This window comes from Papio anubis, chromosome 15, assembly GCF_008728515.1.
Source record: "Papio anubis isolate 15944 chromosome 15, Panubis1.0, whole genome shotgun sequence".
Classification (NCBI taxonomy): Eukaryota; Metazoa; Chordata; class Mammalia; order Primates; family Cercopithecidae; genus Papio; species Papio anubis.
This window is the reverse complement of record NC_044990.1, coordinates 21,475,733-21,499,702: the sequence shown is the minus strand read 5'-3', so window position 1 is coordinate 21,499,702 and position 23,970 is coordinate 21,475,733. Positions and strand designations below refer to the sequence as shown.

Here is a 23,970-nt window from a genome sequence, read left to right as displayed (position 1 = left end):
CGCTGTGATGTTGGAGGGTTGATCGGGCAGAGAAAGAAATCGGGGTGGCTAGTTGGAAAAAGAAGAATAATTGTCCCTCTGGATAGCATAAGTTATAATACCAGAAAATCCATTTATGCAAGCTTGAAATCTAGTTCTTAAGCTAATTAGTAGCTACAAAATGAAATCTCAGATGCAAATTAATGCAAAATCATAAGCATTATTAACAGATGACAGAAATAGAATCATGAATGAACTTCCATTCTGGTAACCAAAGAGATAAATCACCCTGGGAATCCGGCTGACAGGGATGCCGGACCTCTCGAGGAGACTACAAACCACTGTACTCAATGAGAATGAAGAGATTTCAAACAAATGGAGAACCTTATCATGGATGGGAGAAGAGACATCAATATGTTGAAACTGGCCATGCCCAAGGAGTTATTTATAGATTCAATGCCTTGTCCCCATCAAGCACCTGGCAGGGTTTCCTTCTGCATTCTGGAAAAACTGCTTTAAAGATTCCTTATGGGTTAAAAGACCCATCAGAATGATAAGTCAAAAGAACAGCTGGGAGGCGTAAAACACAACTGAAACTACCTGGGGCTGCAATGTAAAACAGCATGGTACTAGTACCAAAACAGAGATATAGACCAATGGAACAGAACAGAGTCCTCAGAAATGATACCACATCTACAGCCATCTGATCTTTGACAAACCTGAGAGAAACAAGAAATGGGGAAAAGGATTCCTATTTGTAATAAATAATTGCTGGGAAAATTGGCTAGCCATAGTGAAGGCTGAAACTGGATCCTTTTCTTCCTCATATCTGAGGCAATTCAAGATGGTTTAGAGACTTAAATGTTAGACCTAATGCCATGAAATCCTGGGAAAACCTAATTAGTACCATTCAGGGATAGGCATGGAAGGCAAAGACTTCATAATGTCTATTACCAAAAAACAGCAGCAGCTTCCAAAGCCAAAATTGACCAAATGGGATCTCATTAAACAGGAAACTGCACAGCAGAAGGAAGCTACCATCAGAGTGAACAGGCAGCCTACAGAATGGGAGAAAATTTTTTGCAATCTACTCATCTGACGAGGCTAATATCCCAGAATCTACAAGAACTCAAACAAATTTACAAGAAAAAACAAACAACCCCATCAAAAATTGGGCGAGATATGAACAGACATTTCTCAAAAGAAGACATTCATACAGCCAACAAACATGAAAAAATGTACATCATCCCACTGGCCATCAGAGAGATACAGTCGAAACCACAATGAGATGCACCATCTCACTTTGCTGTTAAATGGCGATCATTAAAAGTCAGGAAACAGCAGGTGCTGGAGAGGATCGGAGAAATAGAACACTTTTACACTTTCCCAGGTGGGATTGTAAACTAGTTCAACCATTACTAGGAAAACAGTATGAAGATTCTCAGGATCTAGAACTAGATGTACCATATGACCCAATACATCCATTTACTGGGATATATACCCAAAGGACTTATAGATTATGCTGCTATAAAGACATGCACGTATGTTTATTGCAGCACTATTCTAATATAGGGCTTTGGGATCAACCCGAAATATCCATCAGTGACAGACTGGATTAAGAAAATGTAAGCTGTACACCATGGAGATACTATGCAGCCATAAAAGGATGGGTTGTGTCCTTTGTAGGGCCATGGATGCAGCGGAATCATCGTTCTTAACAAACTATCCTTTGAGAACAGAAAACCAAACACCGCATGTTCTCACTCATAGGTGGGAACTGAACAATGAGTTCACTTGGACTCGGGAAGGGGAACATCACACACCGGGGCCTATCATGGGGAGGGGGGAGGGGGGAGGGATTGCATTGGGAGTTATACCTGATGTAAATGACGAGTTGATGGGTGCAGCACACCAACAAGGTACAAGTATACATATGTAACAAACCTGCACGTTATGCACATGTACCCTACAACTTACAGTATAATAATAATAAATAAATTTAAAAAAAAAAAAAAGAGCAAAACGCGGGGAAAAAAAATGGAAGAAAGAAAAATATAAAGTATTAAAAAGCTGAGTTATTTTAATATCAAATTTTTATAGATTAATTTTTGCAACTTTTTACTATTTCAACTATTCAAAAGATGAAATAGTTGCCTCCAAAATTTCAAAGAGATTTTTATTTCAAGGATTAAAGTTTTGTATATAAGAAAACATTAAGCCATCAGGCATTTGCTTGTTTTCTACTTTAAGAATATGTAAGGCTAAATTATGATTAACAATAAAAATTCAATTTAATTCAACAAATAAGTATTGAGCACTCTGTTGATTATTTCCATTTTTCTCCCACCAGATCCATTTTCAAGTTTTATCTGCCTTGCTCTGCATCTCTGCCTCACCTCATTTCTAGGGATTCACTTTCATTTAGCTTCTGGTTTCACCAGTGAGAGGAAGTTTCAGCAGAAAAAGAAAGGGTGGAAGGAAAGAGAAATAATGGCATAATTTATTCCCCATTTCTTCCCTGCCTTGCTTCTTGTTTGGCCACAGCTTCTGTTAAGAAGGCTCCTCTTTCATGCCTAGAAGTCTTACTGAGTTCTACCCTTGCCCTGTCGCCTGGATGGATAACAGTTTCCAAGTGTTGCTAGTTCCTAAGTGATTCATCATCCTTTCTTGGTTATTTTAAACCATGGTCACACCTCTGCAAATAGTCCCTTCAATAAACTATCTTCCAAAAAAAAAAAAAATCCACCTATTACTACCAGGATCCTCACTGATAAAAATCATCACTACATACCAGTCACTATATCGCATGTAAGAGATGGGGCATGCAACAGGGTAAACTTGGCCCAAGGGTCTATATCAAACGAGTCCTACATAGAAACTTGAACTTGATAGGCAGGCTAATCTCCTAAATCTCTATGCTACCCTCCTAAAGATCTTGCTTTTTATCCTTATTACAACATTAATTGTGCTCAATTAGTTAGATGAGTTCTGTCTTGATATTAAGGGAGGAGACCATCCCTCATATTGTCTTATGCCCAATTTCTGCCTCCAAAGAAAGAAGAAGTAAAAACTAAAAGGCAGAAACGAAATCCACAGGCAGACAGCCTGGCGCCGCGCCCAGGGCCTGGTAGTTAAAGATCGCCCTGGGCCTGGTAGTTAAAGATCGACCCCTGACCTAACTGGTTCTGTTATCTACAGATTACAGACATTGTATAGGAATGCACAGTGAAAATCCCTATCTTGTTTTGTTCCGATCTAATGCAAGCATGCAGCCCCTGGTCACGTACCCCGGTCACATGCACGCCCTTAACGTTGTGAGCCCTTAAAAGGGACAGGAATTGCTCACTCGGGGAGCTTGGCTCTTGAGACTGAAGTCTTGCCGATGCCCCTGGCCGAATAAACCCCTTCCTTCTGTAACTCGGGGTCTGAGGAGTTTTGTCTGCCACTCGTCCTGCTACAATATAGTGTGAACATTTGTCCACACTCCCATCTCATGTGGAAATGTAATGAGGTGGGGCTTGGCAGGAGCTGTTTGGATCATGGGGGCAAATTCAGTGGTGGAGGTAGGGCTTGGCAGGAGATGTCTGGATCATGGGGGCAAATCCCTCATGAATGGCTTGGGCCGTTCCCTCGGTGGTAAGTGAGCTCTCGCTCTGAATACAAATGAGATTTGGTCATTGAAAAGTACGTGGCACCTCCCACCACACTCTCCCTCTCTTGCTCTGCTTTCGCCATTTGAAATGCCTGCTCCCACTTCACATTATCTTGCACCACCATGCTGTTATATGGGCTGAAAGGGGTTTCCTCACTATGCAAGGGTCCTTCATCATTAATGCCTCTAATAAAAACCCCTCTCAAAGCCGCTTTACTTCCAAAGGAAGCTGGAGTCATTCACTGCAAAGGCCATCAAAAGGCATCAGATCCCATTGCTCAGGACAACGCTTATGCTGATATGGTAGCTAAAAAAGCCATCAAAAGGCATTAGATCCCATTGCTCAGGACAATGCTTATGCTGATAAGGTAACTAAAGAAGCAGCTAGAGTTCCAACTTGTATCCCTCACGGCAGCTTTTCTCCTTCTCATCTGGCCACTCCCACCCACTCCCCCACTGAAACTTCCACCAATCAATCTCTTCCCACACAAGGCAAATGGTTCTTGGACCAAGGAAAATATTCCCTTGCAGCCTCACTGGCCCATTCTATTCTGTCGTCATTTCATAACCTCTTCCACGTAGGTTAGAAGCCGCTAGCCCGCCTCTTAGAACCTCTCATTTCCTTTCCATCGTGGAAATCTATCCTCAAGGAAATCACTTCTCAGTGTTCCATCTGCTATTCTACTACTCCTCAGGAATTTCTCAGGACTGGCAAATTGACTTTACCCACATGCCTTTATTTAGTCAGGAAACTAAAATACCTCTTGGTCTGGGTAGACACTTTCACTAGGTGGGTAGAGGCCTTTCCCACGGGGTCTGAGAAGGCCACTGCGGACATAATTCCTCAGTTTGACCTTCACACTTCTATATAGTCCAGTAACAGACCGGCCTTTATAAGTCAAATCACCCAAGCAGTTTCTCAGGCTCTTGGTATTTAGTGGCTCCTGGTTTTACCTCAAATTGCCACCCTTAAGTCTCTCTAAGTGGATAGAAGACCTTCAGTGACAAAGTACACTCCAATACTTTCACCCTGATGAAGTCCTATTCTTTACTTTTATACTTACTCTTATTCTGGTTCCCGTTCTTATGCCAACCTCTACCTCTCCCCAGTCATCTCCACCACACTAACAATCTCACTCCCTCCTAGCCGTTTCTAATCCTTCTTTAACAAATAGTTGCTGGCTTTGCATTTCTCTTTCCTCCAAAATCACCGAGGCCTCAACTTACTCACTGGACTCTGTTTATTTTTAAATGAAGAGTGTTGTTTTTACCTAAATCAATCTGGCTTGGTATATGACAACATAAAAAAACTCAAGGATAGAGCCAAAAACTCTCCAACCAATCAAACAATAACGTTGAACCCCCTTGGACACTCTCTAATTGGACATCCTGGGTACTCCCAATTCTTAGTCCTTTAATACTTATTTTTCTCCTTCTTTTATTTGGACCTTGTGTCTTTCGTTTAGTTTCTCAATTCATACAAAACCGCATCCAGGCCATCACCAATAATTCTATATGACAAATGCTCCTTCTAATAACCCCACAGTATCACCCCTTACCCCAAAATCTTTCTTCAGTTGAATCTTTCCCACTGTAGGTTCCCAGGCTGCCCCTAATCCCACTTGAAGCAGCTCTGAGAAACATCGCTCATTATCTCTCCATACCACCCCCAAAATTTTTCGCCGCTCCAACGCTTCACTACTTTGTTTTGCTTTTCTTATTAATATAAAGAGAGGAATGTCAGACCTCTGAGCCCAATCTAAGCCACCATATCCCCTGTGCCCTGCATGTACATCCAGATGGCCTGAAGCAACTGAAGATCCACAAAAGAAGTGAAAATAGCCTTAACTGATGACATTCCACCATTGTGATTTGTTTCTGCCCCACCCTAACTGATCGATGTACTTTGTATCTCCCCCACCCTTAAGAAGGTTCTTTGTAATTCTCCCCATCCTTGAGAATGTACTTTGTGAGATCCACCCCCTGCCTGCAAAACATTGCTCCTAACTCCACCACCTATCCCAAAACCTATAATAAGTATAATGGTAATCCACCCTTTGCTGACTCTGTTCGGACTCAGCCCGCCTCCACCCAGGTGAAATAAACAGCCTTGTTGCTCACACAAAGGCTGTTTGGTGGTCTCCTCACACGAATACTCAGAAAAACACAAATAAATATATCACAAAAATCTGTATACAATTTGAGGGGATTCCGTGGGTTTTCTGGAAGTCTTTCAACTCACAAGCTCCAACATAAGAATCTTTCTTTAAAAAGAAACAAATCCTGGGTGCGGTGGCTCACACCTATAATCCCAGGCCGAGGTGGGCAGATCACCTGAGGTCGGGAGTTCCAGAGGAGCCTGACTCTACTAAAAATACAAAACTAGCCGGGCGTGTTGGCACATGCCTGTTGTTAGGCAGGAATCTAGACCCAACATGGTGGCGTTACCCGGCGTAGCAGGCCCTTTGTTCGAGACTTCCCTTCCTCTTTGAACAAACCCACAGACTTGCCTACGTCTGGGCAACCACACTCTCCCATGACCCGCAGCTCACCTGCATTCCACAAGTTCGTAAACAGCAGTTTCAGTTAACAGTTTCCAAAGACCCCTTCCTCATGACCCTTACTCGACTCCTGCTCTAGTAGTTTCAAGACCCCCCCCCGCCAGGCCCTGTTTGCACAACCAGCTTCCCTACCTCTCAGGCTATAAAAAGCCCCTACCCTCCCCTCCCTCACCTTTGGACCGAGGAACCCCTAATAAAAGGCTATTCTCACTGCCATTTGCCTTGTGTCTTCGTTCCCGGTTCGGCTCCAGCCTCAGTTTACCTTTACACCTGTAATCCCAGCTACTCAGGAGGTTGGTTGAGACAGGAGAATTGCTTGAACCCGGGAAGCGGTGAGCCAAGATCGCACCGTTGCACTCCAGCCTGGGGAACAAGAGCAAAACTCCGTCTCCAGAAAAAAAGAAATATAAATATAAATATATGAGCTCACTGAAGTCAGAGAGGATCTCTCATTCAATTTTCGACTCCTAGAGCACATCAGAAGACCTGTCACATATATTTCACTTTTCATTCAATAATATAACAAAAAACTTAACTTTTAAATAATAAAATTAATAGACTACTTGTAAAGACTTACTTTACAGAAAGAAAAAGGCCTTGTAACCTTTAAAAACAACAAAAAGAGAAAAAAATGGTGGAGGAGGCTGGACTAACTTCCAGCTCCCACTCAGACGCACAGCATGTGGAGACTCACATCATGAACTTTTGCTCCAAGAACTACTCCAGAAACATACCAGGAAAACCAAAAGAATTCACAGACCCTTTGAAAGCAGGAGCTTGCCGTTGCAAACTCCACGAGACAGCAGAAAAACTGTTAAGTGCCCAAAGTGTGAGAGGAGGAAAGTCTGCCTCTGAACATGCATCCTCACTGGGGAACCCGAAAATCCCAGAAACAGTACGATTTAACCTTACCTACAGCTGAAATGAATCTGGAGTGCTGAGCGAAAAATAAAAGTAGAAGCAACAGCAGGAACCGCCCTATAAGCACTCCAGGTCCCCAGGGAAGCCATTTCTGACTTTATCTCACAGGGGTCCTTTGGAAGGGCTGCCATTGGAATTAGGGAAGGACCACAGGTAGAAGGAAACTTCCAGGTGAACTTTGTAATAATTTTAATTGCGCATGAATTTTCCTGGGAAGAATCGAGGAAGGGGTGGGAGAGGGTCAAACAGAAAGTGCACATATGAACACAGAAGATGCAGCATGCAGGGAGCCTGAAAGCTATGCTTGCTTTCTAAGTGTGAGGCTCATAGCCTGGGGCATGTTCCCAGGGCTGAGAACCACACCCCCATGCCCCACAGTGGCCACAGCAAGCCCTGCCCAAGGACAATCTAAGCTCAGACAAGCCTCACCCTTCCCCAACCTGGTGATCCTTCTCAACACACTGCTGCCAGCCCCCACCACAAACTCACCATGCAGCCAAAAACAAAGGACATAATCTCTTGGGAGTTCTATGTCCCCACCCATCAGCTGAAAAAACCAAATACTTATCCAGGTGACCTTAGGGCAAGCTTGTATCCTCCCATACTGCCACAGCTGATTCTCTCTTGAAAGCTCCACCTACTGGCTAGACGCCAACTAACTCAAGCCATTATAGCAACTCATAAAAGAACAGCTAATTCCACCGCCTGTAACATCCTGGCTAACCAGAGGTCCTGAGTCTGTCCACGTAACAACTGCACTGCTAGTACATCCAGTATTCAAGAAAACCAGTTCAGTAAAGAAAACTACAAAGAGTCTACTTCACTGCTATTCTACCTCCACTGGAGCAGGTGCTGGTATCTACAGCTGAGAGACTCGAACACAGATCACATCACAAGACTCTTTGCAGACACTCCCCAGTACTAGCCCAGAGCCCAGTAGCTCTGCTGGGTGGCTAGACCCAGAAGAGCAATAACAACCACTGCCGTCTGGCTCTCAGGAAGCCCAATCCTTAGAGGAAGGGGGAGTGCACCACATAAAAGGATCACCCCATGGTACAAAGGATCTGAACAGCAGCCTTTGAGCCCCAGATCTTTCCTCCGACATAGTCTACCCAAACGAGAAAGAACCAGAAAAACAATTCTGGTAATATGACAAAGCAAGGTTCTTTAACATCCCCAAAAGACCACACTAGCTCACCAGCAATGGATCCAAACCAAGAAGAAAGCTCTAAATTGTCAGATAAAGAATTCAGAAGGTCAATTATTATGTTACTCAAAGAGGCACCAAAGAAAAGTGAAAACCAACTTAAAGAAATTTAAAATATAATACAGGATATGGATTAAAAATCTCCAGAGAAATAGATACCATAAAGAAAAAACAACCACAACTTCTGGAAATGAATGACATACTTATGAAATGCAAAATACACTGGAAAGTTACAACAACAAAATCAAACAAGTAGAACAAGAGCAAGACTCCTTCTCAAAAAAAAAAAATTAAAAAACAAGTCTCAATAAATTTAAGAAAATCAAAATTGTATCAAGTACTCTCTCAGACCACAGTGGAATAAAACTGAAGACCAACTCCAAAAAGAACCCTCAAAACCATGCAAATACATAGAAATTAAATAACCTGCTCCTGAATGACCTTTGGGTCAACAATGAAATCAAGATGAAAAATAAAAAATTCTTTGAATTGAATGACATTAGTGACACAACCTATCAAAACCTCTGGGATAAAACAAAAGCAGTGCTAAGAGGAAAGTTCGTAACATTAAATCAAAACGTATGTAATACATCAAAAATTCTGAAAGAGCACAAGAGACAATGTAAAGTCACACCTCAAGGAAAAAGAGAAACAAGAACAAACCAAACCCAAACCCAGCAAGAGAAAAGAAAAAAGGATCAGAGAATAACTAAAGGAAACTGAAACAACAGCAACAACAACAAAACAAAAGTGAAACAAAAGTGGTTTGGTTCTTTGAAAAGATAAGTAAAATTGGTAGACCCTCAGATTAACCAAGAAAAGAAGAGAGAAGAAGATCCAAATAAGCTCAATTAGAAATGAAATGGGAGATATTGAAGCAGCCTCATTGTCTGGGGTAAATACCAAGGTTCTTGGTTGAATGGTCAAGGAGATAGAGGTCGTGGACACACACTACACACACAGACGAGTTTGGAGCGGGAGTTTAGTAGGCAAAAAGAAAGAACAGCTTTCCCTTGCCGAGAGGGGTCCTGAGCGGGTTGCTAAGTTGTAGTAAAAATGTGAGGGTTTTTATAAATGGACTAGTGAGGAGTGGGTTAGTGGCGGGTGGCGGGTGGCAGGTGGCATGGGTGGTGCCAGTGAGGAGGGGATGTTTTATCCTCCTAGAGCCTGATGATTTAGTTGGGACCAGGTGTGTTATCTGTATAGCGCAGATTTTATCGTTTTTTTTTTTTTAATCAGCTCTCACTTCATTCCTGGATCACATGGGCAGACTTAATATGTGATGCTTTCTTTTGCTTATCTGGGAGGGAGAGTTTCTGTGTCTGTTCCCAGACATCTTCTTGCAGGTGCAGGCATTCCCCAGCCCCCCCAACGCTCCCCCACAACCCCCCCCACCTCTCTCCACACCCGCCTCCCCAAGTCCACTTTTAGCTTCTCTATCTTGGTGTCCTAAAGGGAAAGGAATGTGCTTATTAAGGCCCACTGTTTTTACTGGGGCCCATTGTATGACTGTGAAGTTTGGTAATTACCCAGGAGACTCCCTACCCTCCTTCTGTGCTCCAGTGGTTTATCTGTGATTTACAGCCTGATCTTTCAAGCTGCTTGTTGTTAGAGGAGAAGTTATTTCTTTCAACTGCATGAGGTTAGAAGGGAGCTATTTCTGAGCTGTTTTATGTTAGAAGGAAAGTTTTCTGCTGGGGACACCCTTCTCCCTGTCTACCCAAATACTTTATTTCTATTTCCTATAACAATATTACAACCAATACCACAGAAATAAAAAGATCATTCAAGAGTACTATGAACACCTTTACACGCACAAACTAGAAAACCTAGAGGAGATGGATAAATTCCAGGAAATATACAACCCTCCAAGATTAAACAAGGTAGAACTAGAAACTCAGAACATACCAATAACAAGAAGTGAGACTGAAATGGCAATCAAAAAAATTGTCAACAACAACAAAAAAGTCCAGGACCACAGCTGAATTCTGCCAGACATACAGAGAAGGACTGGTACCAATCCTGTTGAAAATATTCCAAAAAATAAACAGGGAATCCTCCCTAAATCATTCTATGAAGCCAGTTATCTCCCTAATACCAAAACCAGGAAAGGACATAAACAACAACAAAAAGAACACCTATAGACCAAAATCCCTGATGAACATGATGCAAAAAACCTCAGCAAAATACTAACCAAACCCAATAGCATATCAAAAGGATAATCCACTATGATTAAGTAGGTTTCATACCAAGGAATGCAGAGATAGTTTACACACACGAGTGAATAAATGTGATATTCTAAACAGAATTGGAAACAAAAATCACCTGATATCTCAACAGGCACAGAAAAAGCATTTGACAAAATCCAGCATCCCATTATGATTAAAACTCTCAGCAAAATCAGGACAGAAGGAACATACCTTAGGGTAATAAAAGAAAAACCCACAGCTAACATAATACCGAATGGGGAAAAGTTGAAAGCATTCCTATTCAACAAAGTCCTGGAAGCCCTAGCCAGAGCCATCAGACAAACAGGGAAATAAAGGGCATCCAAATCAGTAAAGGAGGTCAAACTGTCACTATTTGCTGAAGATATGACTGTATACTAGGAAACCCTAAAGACTCCTTCAAACATCTCCTAGAATTGATAAATAAATGAATTCAGCAAAGTTTCAGGATACAGAATTAATGTACACAAATCAGTAGCTCTGCTACACACCAACAGCAACCAAGCTGAGACTCAAATCAAAAACTCAACCCCTTTTACAACAGCTGCAAAGAAAAAACAAACAAACAAAAAATACATAGGAATATACCTAACCAAGGAGATAAAAGACCTCTACAAGGAAAACTATCATACAAAAGACTGCTGAAAGAAATCACAGACACCACAAATGGAAACACATCACATGCCCATGGATGGATAGAATCGATATTGTGAAAATGACTGTACTGCCAAAAGCAATCTACAAACTCAATGCAATTCCCATCAAAATACAAGCATCATTCTTCACAGAGCTAGAAAAAACAATCCTAAAATTCATACGGCACCAAAAAAAGAGCCCACATAGCCAAAGTAAGACTAAGGAAAAAGAACAAATCTGGAGGTATCACGTTACCCGACTTCAAACTATACTATAAGGCCATAGTCACCAAAATAGCATGGTACTGGTATAAAAACAGTCATATAGGCCAATAGAACAGAATAGAGAACCCAGAAATAAAGCCAATTACTTACAGTCAACTGATCTTCCACAAAGCAAACAAAAACATAAAGTGGGGAAAGGACACCCTATTCAACAAATGGTGCTGGGATAACTGGCAAGCCACATGTGGAAGAATGAAACTGGATCCTCATCTCTTACCTTATACAAAAATCAAGTCAAGATGGATAAATCTAAGACCTAAAAGCATAAAAATTACAGAAGATAACATCAGAAAAACCCTTCTAAACATTGGTTTAGGCAAAGATTTCATTAAACAACCTGCTCCTGAATGATCAAAAAGCCAAAAGCAAATGCAACAAAAACTAATACAAATAGATGGGAACTAATTAAACTAAAAAGCTGCTGCACAGCAAAAGAAATAATCAGCAGAATAAACAACCCACAGAGTAGGGGAAAATCTTTGCAAACTATGTATCCAACACAGGACTAATATACACAATCTACAAGAAACTCAAACCAATCAGCAAGGAAAAAACAATACCACAAAAAAGTATGCTAATGGTGGGGCACGGTGTCTCATGCCTGTAATCCAGCACTTTGGGAGACCAAGGCAGGTGGATCACCTGAGGTCAGGAGTTCGAGACCAGCCTGGCCAACATGGTGAAACCCTGTCTCTACTAAAATATAAAAATTAGCCAGGTGTAGTGGCAGGCACCTGTAATCCAGCTACTTGGGAGGTTGAGGCAGGAGAATCGCTTGAACCCAGGAGGGGGAGGTTGTAGTAAGCTGAGGTCACACCACTCCAGCCTGGGCAACAAGAGTGAGACTCAGTCTCAAAAAAAAAAAAAAAAAAGGTAATGCTAAAGACATGAATAGACAATTCTCAAAAGAAGATATACAAATGGCCAAAAAACATGAAAAAATGCTCAACATCAGTAATTATCAGGGAAATGCAAATCAAAACCGTAATGCCATACCACCTCACTCCTGCAAGAATGGCCATAATTTAAAAATCAAAAAATAGGCCAGGCATCGTGGCTCACGCCTGTAATCCCAGCACTTTGGGAGGCCGAGGCAGGCGGATCACAAGGTCAGGAGATCGAGACCATCCTGGCCAATATGGTGAAACCCTGTCTACTGAAAATACAAAAATTAGCTGGCTGTGGTGGAGCATGCCTGTAATCCCAGTTACTCAGGAGGCTGAGGCAGGAGAACCAAGCAGTCAGAGGTTGCAGTGAGCCGAGATCACGCCACTGCACTCCGGCCTGGGCAACAGAGCGAAACTCTGTCTCAAACAAAAAAAAAAAAAAATAGATGTCGGTGTGGATATGGTGAAAGGGAACACTTTTACACTGCTGGTAGGAATGTAAACTAGTACAACCCCTACGAAAAACAGTACAAAGATTCCTTAAATAACTAAAATTAGAACTACTGTTTGATCCAGCAATCCCACTCTTGGGTATTCATCCAGAGGAAAATAAGTAAGCATATGAAAAAGATACTGCACATGCATGTTTATAGCAGCACAATTTACAACTGCAAAAATATGGAACCAGCCCAAATGCTCATCAGTCAGAGAGTAGATAAAGAAAATGTATACACACACACACACACCGTGAAGTACTACTTAGCCACAAAAATGAACAAATAATGGCATTTGTAGCAACCTGGATGGAGCTGGAGACCATTATTCTAAGTGAAGTAACTCAGGAACGGAAAACCAAATATTGTATGTTCTCATTTACAACTAGGAGCTAAGATATGAGGACACAAGGCATAAGAATTGATACAACAGATTCTGGAGACTCGTGGAGCAGATAAGGGGTGGGAGTGAGGGATAAAAGACTACACGCTGGGTACAGTGTTCAGGTGATGAGTACACTAAAATCTAAGATGTCATCACTAAAGAACTTATCCATGTAACCAAACACCACCTGTTCCCCCAAAACTTATTGAAATAAAAAATAAAATGAAATAGCTGGGCACAGTGGCTCATGCCTGTAATCCCAGCACCCTGGGAGGCTGAGGTGGGTGGATCGCCTGAGTCAGGAGTTCGAGATCAGCCTGGCTAACATGGTGATACCCTATCTCTTATACTAAAAATAAAAAAATTAGCTGAGCATGGTGGCAGGCGCCTGTAATCCCAGCTACTCCGGAGGCTGAGACAGGAGAATCGCTTGAACCTGGGAGGCGGAGGTTGCAGTGGGCTGAGATCTCGCCATTGCACTCCAGCCTGGGCAACAAGAGTAACACCCCCTTAGTCTCAAAATATAAATTAAATAAAATAAAATAGCAAGAAATAAAAACAATAAAAAGAAACCCACATTAGGTAGATCACTAGAGTAAAAAAGGATGTTCAGTAAATAACCAAAATTGTGCAATCAAATCTTACTTATCTACACTAAAACGATAAAATACAGCACAGCTAATCAAAAACCCATTTATTTACTGGAATTAAAATTTCTTATTCAATTTCAAATCAAGGCTGAAAAAAAATTTTTAAATCTTAAAAATTCTCTATTGAAAGGTTTTAACCTAAATTACTTTTCTTTGTATTTTAATTTGATATTAAAATAAAACTTTTTGAGCATGAAGAATTGATAGTAAACAAACAAAAAACATATTTAGAAGTTGAAATCGACTTGAAATTCTTTTTTAAATCATGTATCCTATACAATCAGATTTTGCAATCTGAAGTAAGAATAAAAGTCTTCACTTTGGGAGGCTGAGATGTGAGAACTGATTTAGCCCAGGTGTTTGAGACCAGCCTAGGCAACACAAGAAGACCCTGTCTCTACCAAAAAAAAAACTTAATTGGGTGTGGTGGGGTGTGCCTGTAGTCCTGGACACTTGGGAGCCTGAAGTGGAAGGACTGCTTGAGCCCAGGGTATTGAGGCCAGAGTGAGCTGTGATTATGCCACTGTACTTCAGCTTGGGGACAGTGAGACCCTGTCTCAAAAAAACTAAAAAAATTTTTCAAAATTTTAAAGGAAAGAATAAAAGTCCTTATAAAGTTTCCTGTGGAAATAGTAAGACTGTTAGATCTACAAACAATTAAAACTGGCCGGGCACAGTGGCTCACACCTATAATCCCAGCACTTTGGGAGGCTGAGGCAGGTGGATCACCTGAGGTCAGGAGTTCAAGACCAGCCTGGCCAACATGACAAAAACCCTGTCTCTACTAAAAAAAAATACAAAAAATTAGCCACGTGTGTTGGCAGGTGCCTGTAGTCCCAGCTACCCAAAAGGCTGAGGCAGGAGAATTGCTTGAACCTGGGAAGCGGAGGTTGTGGTGTGCCGGTATCATGCCATTGCACTCCAGCCTGGGCCACAAAGCAAGACTCTGTCTCAAACAAATAAAATAAACAAACAAACAAAACTTTAATTGGCCCAGAATAATATGAATTGTTTCCTAGAAAAAAGTTTATCTACTACCTAACATTTTTTTATTCACTAAAAAGCCATTGGTATCTCTTTTCAGACACAGATTTCGTGAGTTGTAAAACAATAACAATTCTCCTCAAACTTCTACATATGTGGATGACTCAAACGGGAAAAAGAAACTAGTTTCCAATGTAGAAAACAGTAGTATAAGAGAAAGGGAGTCAATCTAAGTCTAAGTAAGTAACTCACACAGAACTCCTGACCATACCTTTCTTTGGTTTTAATTTTTAAAAATAAAATAACATCGAAAACACACTGGGTTTTTTGAATAACCTATGGTTTACTTGGCATAACTATGTAAATATCAGATAATTCCATTAACGTGTTCTCTATTTTACTATTGTTGGAAAAAAATTAGCATGCTTTCACCACTATGCTATTTCTCATTTACTAAACTTCAGTATCATACCCTTGGGCTAAGAGGATCTGTATTTTGTTTCTTTTATATGCACAACACCATATCTGATCCAGTTGTAAACATGGAGATGTACTTCAATTTTTATTCTGAATGTTTTTTAAACAATGATGCTTTAAAACTAAACTGCCAGTAACAGAATGAGAAAAAATGACATTGAAAAGACAATATAATAGTAAAATGGTGAATCAGGCATAGTGTTAGTACCACAACTACACTCATTTTCTACCAACTGGGCAATAACCAGGTTAAATGTCAAAAACTGTTCACGTGATCAGACAAACATAATAGTACATCTGTGAATTCTGCAGAAACAGAAAAATGTTGCTGTTTCTTTGACTTAGGAAAAATTGGGATATGAAAATAAAAGAAATCAGGAAGTACGATGTTAAAAAGTTAAGTATATTCCTGTACCCTAGTATAGGCTAAAATTGCCTTAAGTGTCACACATATGTAGCAGTGGATGATGAATGTGGATGCCATATGAGGCATGTTTTTTTTTTTTTAATTCTTTTTTTAAAAAAATCACAAGGCTGCCTTGGGCAAGTTTTACTTTTGAAACATTTTCTTGGAAGATTCAGACGTTTATGGCTTTAAAAAGTAGCTAACTTTTTCTAGGCCTACAGAAAATCTAAACAAATTACTGGATATATTTTTGTTGTTGTTACACAAAATTAGGGTAGCACATACTTCGACTTATAGAACAAGCTGATCTTTCCATAAATACACGCACATATATACTTAAAAATGAAATCAGTGCCGGGCGTGGTGGCTCACGCCTGTAATCCCAGCGCTTTGGGAGGCCGAGGCGGGCGGATCACAAGGTCAGGAGATCGAGACCATGGTGAAACCCCGTCTCTACTAAAAATACAAAAAATGAGCCGGGCGCGGTGGCGGGCGCCTGTAGTTCCAGCTACTCGGGAGGCTGAGGCAGGAGAATGGCATGACCCAGGAGGCAGAGCTTGCAGTGAGCCAGGATCGCGCCACTGCACTCCAGCTTGGGTGACAGAGCGAGACTCCGTCTCAAAAAAAAAAAAAAAATGAAATCAGTTACAAACGCCACCAAAAAAATTCTTTTACAACTGGTCCAGCATAATGTTTGGGAACGGTGGTCTCTATGTAAGAAAAACCAAAAACCTAACATTCTACTTATGTCAAATTTAGAAATTTAGTTTTAACAATCTTGTCATGGTCACTATGGGGGGAAAAAATGATATATATTCAAAAATCAAATTTATGTGATATGGGACAAGGGTATTCAAGTTTTTTGGTTTTTGTTTTGAGACAGAATTTTGCTCTTGCTGCCCAGGCTGGAGTGCAATGATACAATGTTGGCTCACCACAACCTCTGCCTCCAGGGTTCAAGCAATTCTCCTGCCTCAGCCTCCCCAGTAGCTGGGATTACAGGCATGAGCCACCATGCCTGGAAAACTTTTTTTTTTTTTTTTAGTAGAAATGAGGTTTCTCCATGTTGGTCATGCTGGTCTCGAACTCCCGACCTCAGGTGATCCACCTGCCTTGGCCTCCTAAAGTGCTGGGATAACAGGTGTGAGCCACTGTACCCGGCCTAAGTTTTTTTTTTTTTGAGACGGAGTCTCGCTGTGCTCCCAGGCTGGAGTGCAGTGGCGTGATCTCGGCTCACTGCAAGCTCCGCCTCCCGGGTTCACGCCATTCTCCCGCCTCAGCCTCCCAAGTAGCTGAGACTACAGGCGCCCGCCACCACGCCCGGCTAGTTTTTTGTATTTTTAGTAGAGACGGGGTTTCATCATGTTAGCCAGGATAGTCTCGATCTCCTGACCTCGTGATCCTCTCGCCTCGGCCTCCCAAAGTGCTGGGATTACAGGCTTGAGCCACCGCGCCCGGCCCCGGCCTAAGTTTTTAAAATTCATGACTTTAGCGTACACTTGTCAAAAATTACAAAAAGCATAGCTTTCATTGCATTCTCTGTGACCATATACAATGCATGAATATTTTGGATTTAAAAACTTTCAGGCATATGCATAATAGCACTGCAGAAAGCAACAGATGGCAAATTGTCAGCGAAATCATTGATTGGTTTCAAAATGGTGGCAGAGTTACCACAGAGAATCCTCATCCTAGACTGCTAGGTCTAGCTAAAGAAAAATCTTATGTTCTCACTAAATAGCATCATTACACAATTACAGTTTCTGATGCCTGCTGGCCCTTCAAGCCTACTCTGTACCATCATCTTCCTCATCATTGATTAGTACCCTTTCCCATTCCTCATGGCTCTTACTAAAGTTTTACTTTCTACATAAGCCTTCAAGTTTTTCATCCATGCAGCAAGCATGAGCCCCTTACACTTTCTACTCCTTCGCACCTGAATGCTATGTAAGGGGCTGCTGTGGAAAGTCCATGGGCTTCAAGTTAATCAGGCCTGGGCTCCAATTCCAACTCAACATTCTGCGATCCTAAGCTATTCTCTCTGGGCCCATTTCCTCATCTATAAAAGTAAGATACAAATACCTGTATCATAATATGCTCATAATGATTCAAACAAGGTCATGAAAAATGACCAGCACCTATGTGAATGTGACAGATATTCCATGCTGGTCCTTTTCTCGTTCTCATATTATTTACTCTTACTCCTTCTGTTCCTCTCTGCTTTACTCCTCCTGGGAAATCTTACTCAGCAATCAACTTCAAGCTCATCTTCTCAATAAAGCTTTCTTCACTCACCTCTCACCCAAACAAAACTCTTCAGTACTCCATAGTACTCAGCAGATCTTTCTACTGTAATATATATTACATTAGTACTCGTTTACCTATTTCAAATCCCTTCCAATATGTAGGCTTCTGGAGGTAGGGACTGTGTTTTATTTCTTTGGATTTCCAAAATCTAGCAAAGCATCGTTTTCTAAAAGTTTGTATAAGGACATGATCTTAAGAAGCTTTCCCACTGTTACGGGCAGGTCTTTGTTCTTAGCGCTCCCAATATGGGGCAGGCCACTCCCAAGACGGTAGCCTTTTGTTCTCTGACCTGGGGTTCTTAGCCTCAAGGATTCCAAGGAATGGAACCTTGAGCCATGCGGTGAGTGTTAACAGCTCTATTAGAAGCCGTGAGTGATGGAAGAGAACCGTGGAACCCAGCAACCAGTGTTCAGCTCAATTAGGACAAACCCAGGCACTTAGCCTGCAGGAACAAAGGAGAGCCTAGAGCCCGATCAGGTGCGGCAACGGGCACCTCGCAGGATCAGAAACGCAGCGGACATCCTGCCAGATCTGGAGGGGTGGAAGTCAGCCACAGGTCTGTGAGGGCAGCAAACAGTAGTGGTGGACGGCAAGCGAAATTTCAGCTCGAACTGTAACAAACACGGACCACAAGAGTATGCAGCTGCAAGATTTAATAGAATGAAAACAGCTTCCATACAATGGGAGGGGACCCAAAGGGGGTTGCCCACTCCCTGTTTGAATGCCTGGGTTTATATCCCCATCATTGTCCCTCCCGCTGTGCTCTCAGGTGATACATGATTTGACTATTTCTTTACCTCCTGCTTTTAGCTTAATTTGTATTTTAGTGAGCCCTCTTTACTACCTGATTGGTTGGGTGTTAGCTGAGTTACAAGCCCCGTGTTTAAAGATAGGTGCGGTCACCTTCCCCAGCTAGGCTTAGTCCGCCTAGGAAATCCAGCTAGTCCTGTCTCTCGCCACCACCCAGATGCCTCTTGTAGCTCATATATGTGTACTATACTGGTGACTGAAATTATGTTTTGAAATGGGAAAATATAATGGACAATGCTAGTTAAACTTAATTAAGCATCTAACATATGGTCATGCTTCAAAATATTCTGGACAGGTAAATATATCCAAAAGTCTCACGGAAGACAAAGCAGATAAAGTTAAGTTAGGACCTTATGTCCGGTAAATTTCCTAAAAAAAAAAAAAAAAAAAATGAAGATAATCCACAGGTTATGTGGAAAACATGAAAGAATAACTAATTTGTTAAACAAACATTAAGGAAAATAAACTTCCAATAAAAAGGTTAGGTAATTTAGCAAACAGGCTTGAAGGTTATTTCCCATCTCTGATGGCTCATTAATTAATTCAATAAATTACTCAGTGAGTATTTACTATGTGCCAGTCATGATTTTAAGCCCTAGGGATATATCAGACAAAATCCCTATCCTCGTAAAGGCACATTTCAGCAAGAGAGACAAACAAGAAAAATATATAATTATTTTACGCGGTGATATGTGCTATGGAGAAAAATTAAGCAGGTAAAGAAGTAGGTGTGTGTTTGCATGGTGACAGCAACAAATTTAAAGTGAGTAGGGCAAGCTTCACTGAAAAAAATGACTTTTGGAAAAAAATTAAAGCAAGTAAAAGGATTCCTTAGATTTCGGACTAGCAATGGGAACAAGTTTAAAGGCCCTAAAGCACGGCTATGCCCAGTGTGCCTGACGAATAGCCAGAAGGCCAGTGTGCATACAGCAGGAAGAAAAAGTAGAAAAAATAGGCAATGAGGTCGAACAGGTCACAGGGGGAGCAAATCATGCTGAGCCTTATAGAGTCAACGTAAAGACTAGCTTTGCTCTGAGTGATACATCATTGTTTTAAGCAGAGGCCTAAGATCATTTCAATTACAATTCTAAGGATCATTCTATTTGTCATGTTGAGAACAGACTGTAGAGGATGAAAAGCAGAGGCATGGGGATGAGTTGTAAGTCTATCAAAATAATCCATGAAAGAGATAGTGGACACTTGGGCTAGAGTGATTAATGATGGAAATGAGGAAAGTGGTGAGATACTAGCTAGAGTTTGGAGGTAAGGCCAATAGGATTTGCTGAGAGACTGGATATGGAGTCAAAGTTACTGTCTTGAACAAATAAAAGGAAAAGAGAAGAGTCAAGGTTATTGTCTTGAACAACTAAAAGAATGACACTAACTGCCTTTTGCTGCCAGGACTGAGAGAGGTCTGTGGCAGAGAAAGGGGATGTCATGAACTCTCTTTTGGACTTACTTTCTAAAAATACGCCATGACGAGTATGATAAAGCCTAAGCGAAGCAGTATGAGAACTCCTAACACCTAGGGGGTAAACGGGGAGGTCTCATCTACTAATGGAGAAGAAGAATGAGCCAGATGTTTTGAAAACATTCATTCTTTGTTATCCTGCAGTGAGTTAATTCTCAAGGGTTAATCACAAGCAAATCACTTTCTGCTGAACTCAGTGTTTTATGCTGTCTTACTATTAGGTTCAATTTCCACAAAGAAAACTCTTTGAATTTAAACAACAGCAAGTGAAAAGGAGAAAAAAAGAGAGGAAACAAGAAAGACTGCTGGTAAATCAATCTAATTTGGGTAAGAGAGGTATTACACATGCAGATTAGAATAAGGAGGGGAGGAGAATTTACATTCAAGAAAAAGTGTCAGACACGATAAAATGACAGTAACAAGAGAATTTTAAAAATTATCCTGCCCTAAAACCTTCAAGTCAATATAAATTCCACAGACTTTCATATCTAAATTGAATTAATCTACATTAATATACCCTACCCTTACCATTATTGTTCCATAGACAAAAGCAAGTACATTTGAACTTCTCCCAAAACACGAATTCCCATGAAAGTCTTACCTTAAGCAAAAAAGAAAGGCAAAGCTAAATACATTTCTATTTGCTGTTTTTAAGTTGCTTAATTTCTTTCAAGCATTAGTATCTATAGCAAGACTAATGAGTAAATAAAAGAGCAAAACAACAAAACAAAATCAAAAGCCAAACATGTTAAGGAACAAAACTCTTAGGCTTACCCCAAATGAATGTTACTCCACTCTCCAGTATAATTAACAAAAAACTCCTCAAACTTCAATCTTCACTATAGATAATGCTTTTTTAAGAATAATCTTTTTCACACTGTCAGAAAAGGTCTAGAATAAGTAAATAAATAATAAAAAGAATGGTCTTTTAAGTACTGTTTTGCATTTACTCAAAATAACGGTGTGAATCATGGCTCTACTTTCTCATAAGAAACTTTTGAGGTCGGGTATGGCAGCTCACGCCTGTAATCTCAGCACTTTGGGAGGTCAAGGCGGGTGGATCAACTGAGGTCAGGAGTTCGAGACCAGTCTGGCCAACATGGTGAAACCCCGTCTCTACTAAAAATACAAAAATTAGCTGGGAGTGGTGGCACATGCCCACCACTGGGCACATGCCCGCTACTGGGGAGGCTGAGGTGGAAGAATCGCTTGAACACGGGACGCAGAGGTTGCAGTGAGCCAAGATTGTACCACTGGACTCCAGCTTGGGCGACAGAGCAAGACTCCCTTTCAAAAAATAAAAATAAAAAAATATAAAAAGCAACTTTTTTTGTTCACATTAAACCAAAATGTGATTAAATGTGACTGGTCAGAAAATCTTGCCAACGTCATCAACCATGTCCTTCCTGACAGCCTGGAGAGCACCTGGAGCCCCTGAACTCATCACAGGCTTGCCAAACCAGGTTGCATATTTGGCTTTAAGTTCTTGAACCCAGGTACATGGTGACAGTTAATTTTATGTGTCAACCTGTCTACACTATGCTTACCCCGTTAGTCAAACACTGACCTTGGGGTTGCTATGAAGGTATTTTGGAGATGTGGCTAACACAGATGGAGTTTATCTCTGATAATCTATGTGGGCCAATCTATATGGACCAATCATTTGCAAGGATTTAAGAACAAAATTGAAGTTTCTCTGCAGAAGAAGAAATGCTGCCTCAAGAATCTCATCCTATCTGAAAGCTCTCAGACTGTGGGCCTGCCCTACAAATTTTAGACTTGCCAGCTACAGCACCACAGCTGGTCCCTACCCTATGTGGCACCATGACATTTTTTCTCAAAATAAGCTCTCCCTCTTTTGAATCTGCTGGCTTTCAGTTTGGGAGCTGGAGCACTTGAGTCATATCCCCCCATCCTAGTTGACTCTTAATGACTCCTAGACACTCAGTCACACACTTCTCCCCTCAACGACTCTTAATGCATTTCTGTCCTTCTGCTTCACTACCCTTCATATAAAGATGTTATGATTGATCCCTGTCCCTAACACAGGAGACCACCTGCTATATATTGCTTCTCAGCTACTAAGAAGGAGGAAGAAACAAAACTATAGTAGTCCTCTCTTACAGTTTTGCTTTCCATGGTTACAATAATATATTTCCAGAGAAAGAAAGACCATATTCCCATAACTTTTATTACACTATAGTTATTAGTGTTCAATGGTATTATGTTACTGTTAATCTCTTACTGTACCTAACTTATAAATTAAGCTTTATCATAATTATGTATATATAGGAAAAAACATTGTATATGAAGGGACCAGTACTATCCATGGTTTCAGGCACCCACTGGTGGTCTTGGAACACAGACCCCACAGATAAGACGGGGCCTACTACACTACAGACAGGCAGGAGGATTAAGTAAACATCCAACCATGAAAGAAGTCAATGTCAGTGTTATGGTCTTATCTATTTAAATATCACCACCTGACTACTTCCCAGCTTACTGCTCCATTGTGATCATTGTGATCCCAGGTCACACTTCAAAACTTCCCTCCCTCACCATGCTATGAACCTGTAGAAGGCAAGAGGTAGGCTTCATTCACCTTTGTATTCCCAGTATACAGTATAGGCTAAATAAAAGTTAGCAGTTAATTGACCGCATGGATATATATGGATGGAGAGAGGGTAAAACAGACAGCTGCTGGCCAGCTGACTGAGTACTCTGCTTCTGAATCAGATTGCTTCTTAGAAAAGCAGAGGTAAAACTGAAGCATAGGGTCAAGGTTAGGCCAAGGAGGGAAATGTGAGGATACAGGGAGAGAACAAAGGTTAGATGTCGAATTCAGACTGCCCTCAACTCACTGTTACCTTATGTTACTGCAATCTAGTCTATATGTGTGTTGGGAGGCAGGGGTCATCTACAAAATGTTAAATACCTATAGAATATGTTAAAAATAGACTAGGGTGGCAGAATATTTTAAACACAGATTAGACCAGACAACTTGTAAAATATGAAGTCAACTTACATCAATATAACATTATGGAGTCATTTCAAGATGATAACCAGGTAACAGGTTATTACCCCCACAGATAAACAGGTAAGTCAAAAAGAGACAAAAATTTCAAAGCCAAAACCAAATTGTAGTTGGAAAATTAAGCCAGAAAAAATATTTTAAAAAGACTTCAGCATTTGAAAAGAATTTGTTAGGATGAAAGAACTACAGTAGGCTCTATATCTTTGCTTTGTGGGGCTTGATGGCTGGCACATATGTCAAGTCTAGTAATGCAGCTTCTAAGAATTGTTCTTTGGCCTGATGCTTCAGATACAGCTGCTCTCAAAGGTTCAGTCTTCTGGACAGCTCAAGGTTCATTTGAGTCTAGGGGTGATATTCTTTAACTTACTCATCCCTGCCATTTAATTCACTAGTCCTAAATGTATCTCCCTTTTTTTTTTTTTTTGAGACTGAGTCTCGCTCTGTCGCCCAGGATGGAGCGCAGTGGTGTGACCTCAGCTCACTGAAAGCTACGCCTCCCGGGGACAACCAATTCTTCTGTCTCAGCCTCCCGAGTAACTGCTACTACAAGCACACACCACCATGCCCGGCTAATTTTTGTATTTTTAGTGGAGATGA

General features: G+C 41.0%; 1 protein-coding gene across 2 annotated transcripts in view; it reads right to left on the bottom strand.

Annotated features, from left to right (window-relative positions):
- The window catches only part of DNAJC15 (DnaJ heat shock protein family (Hsp40) member C15), a 163,152-nt gene that overhangs the window by 121,010 nt on the left and 18,172 nt on the right, over nucleotides 1-23,970 (bottom strand). The window lies entirely within an intron of this gene.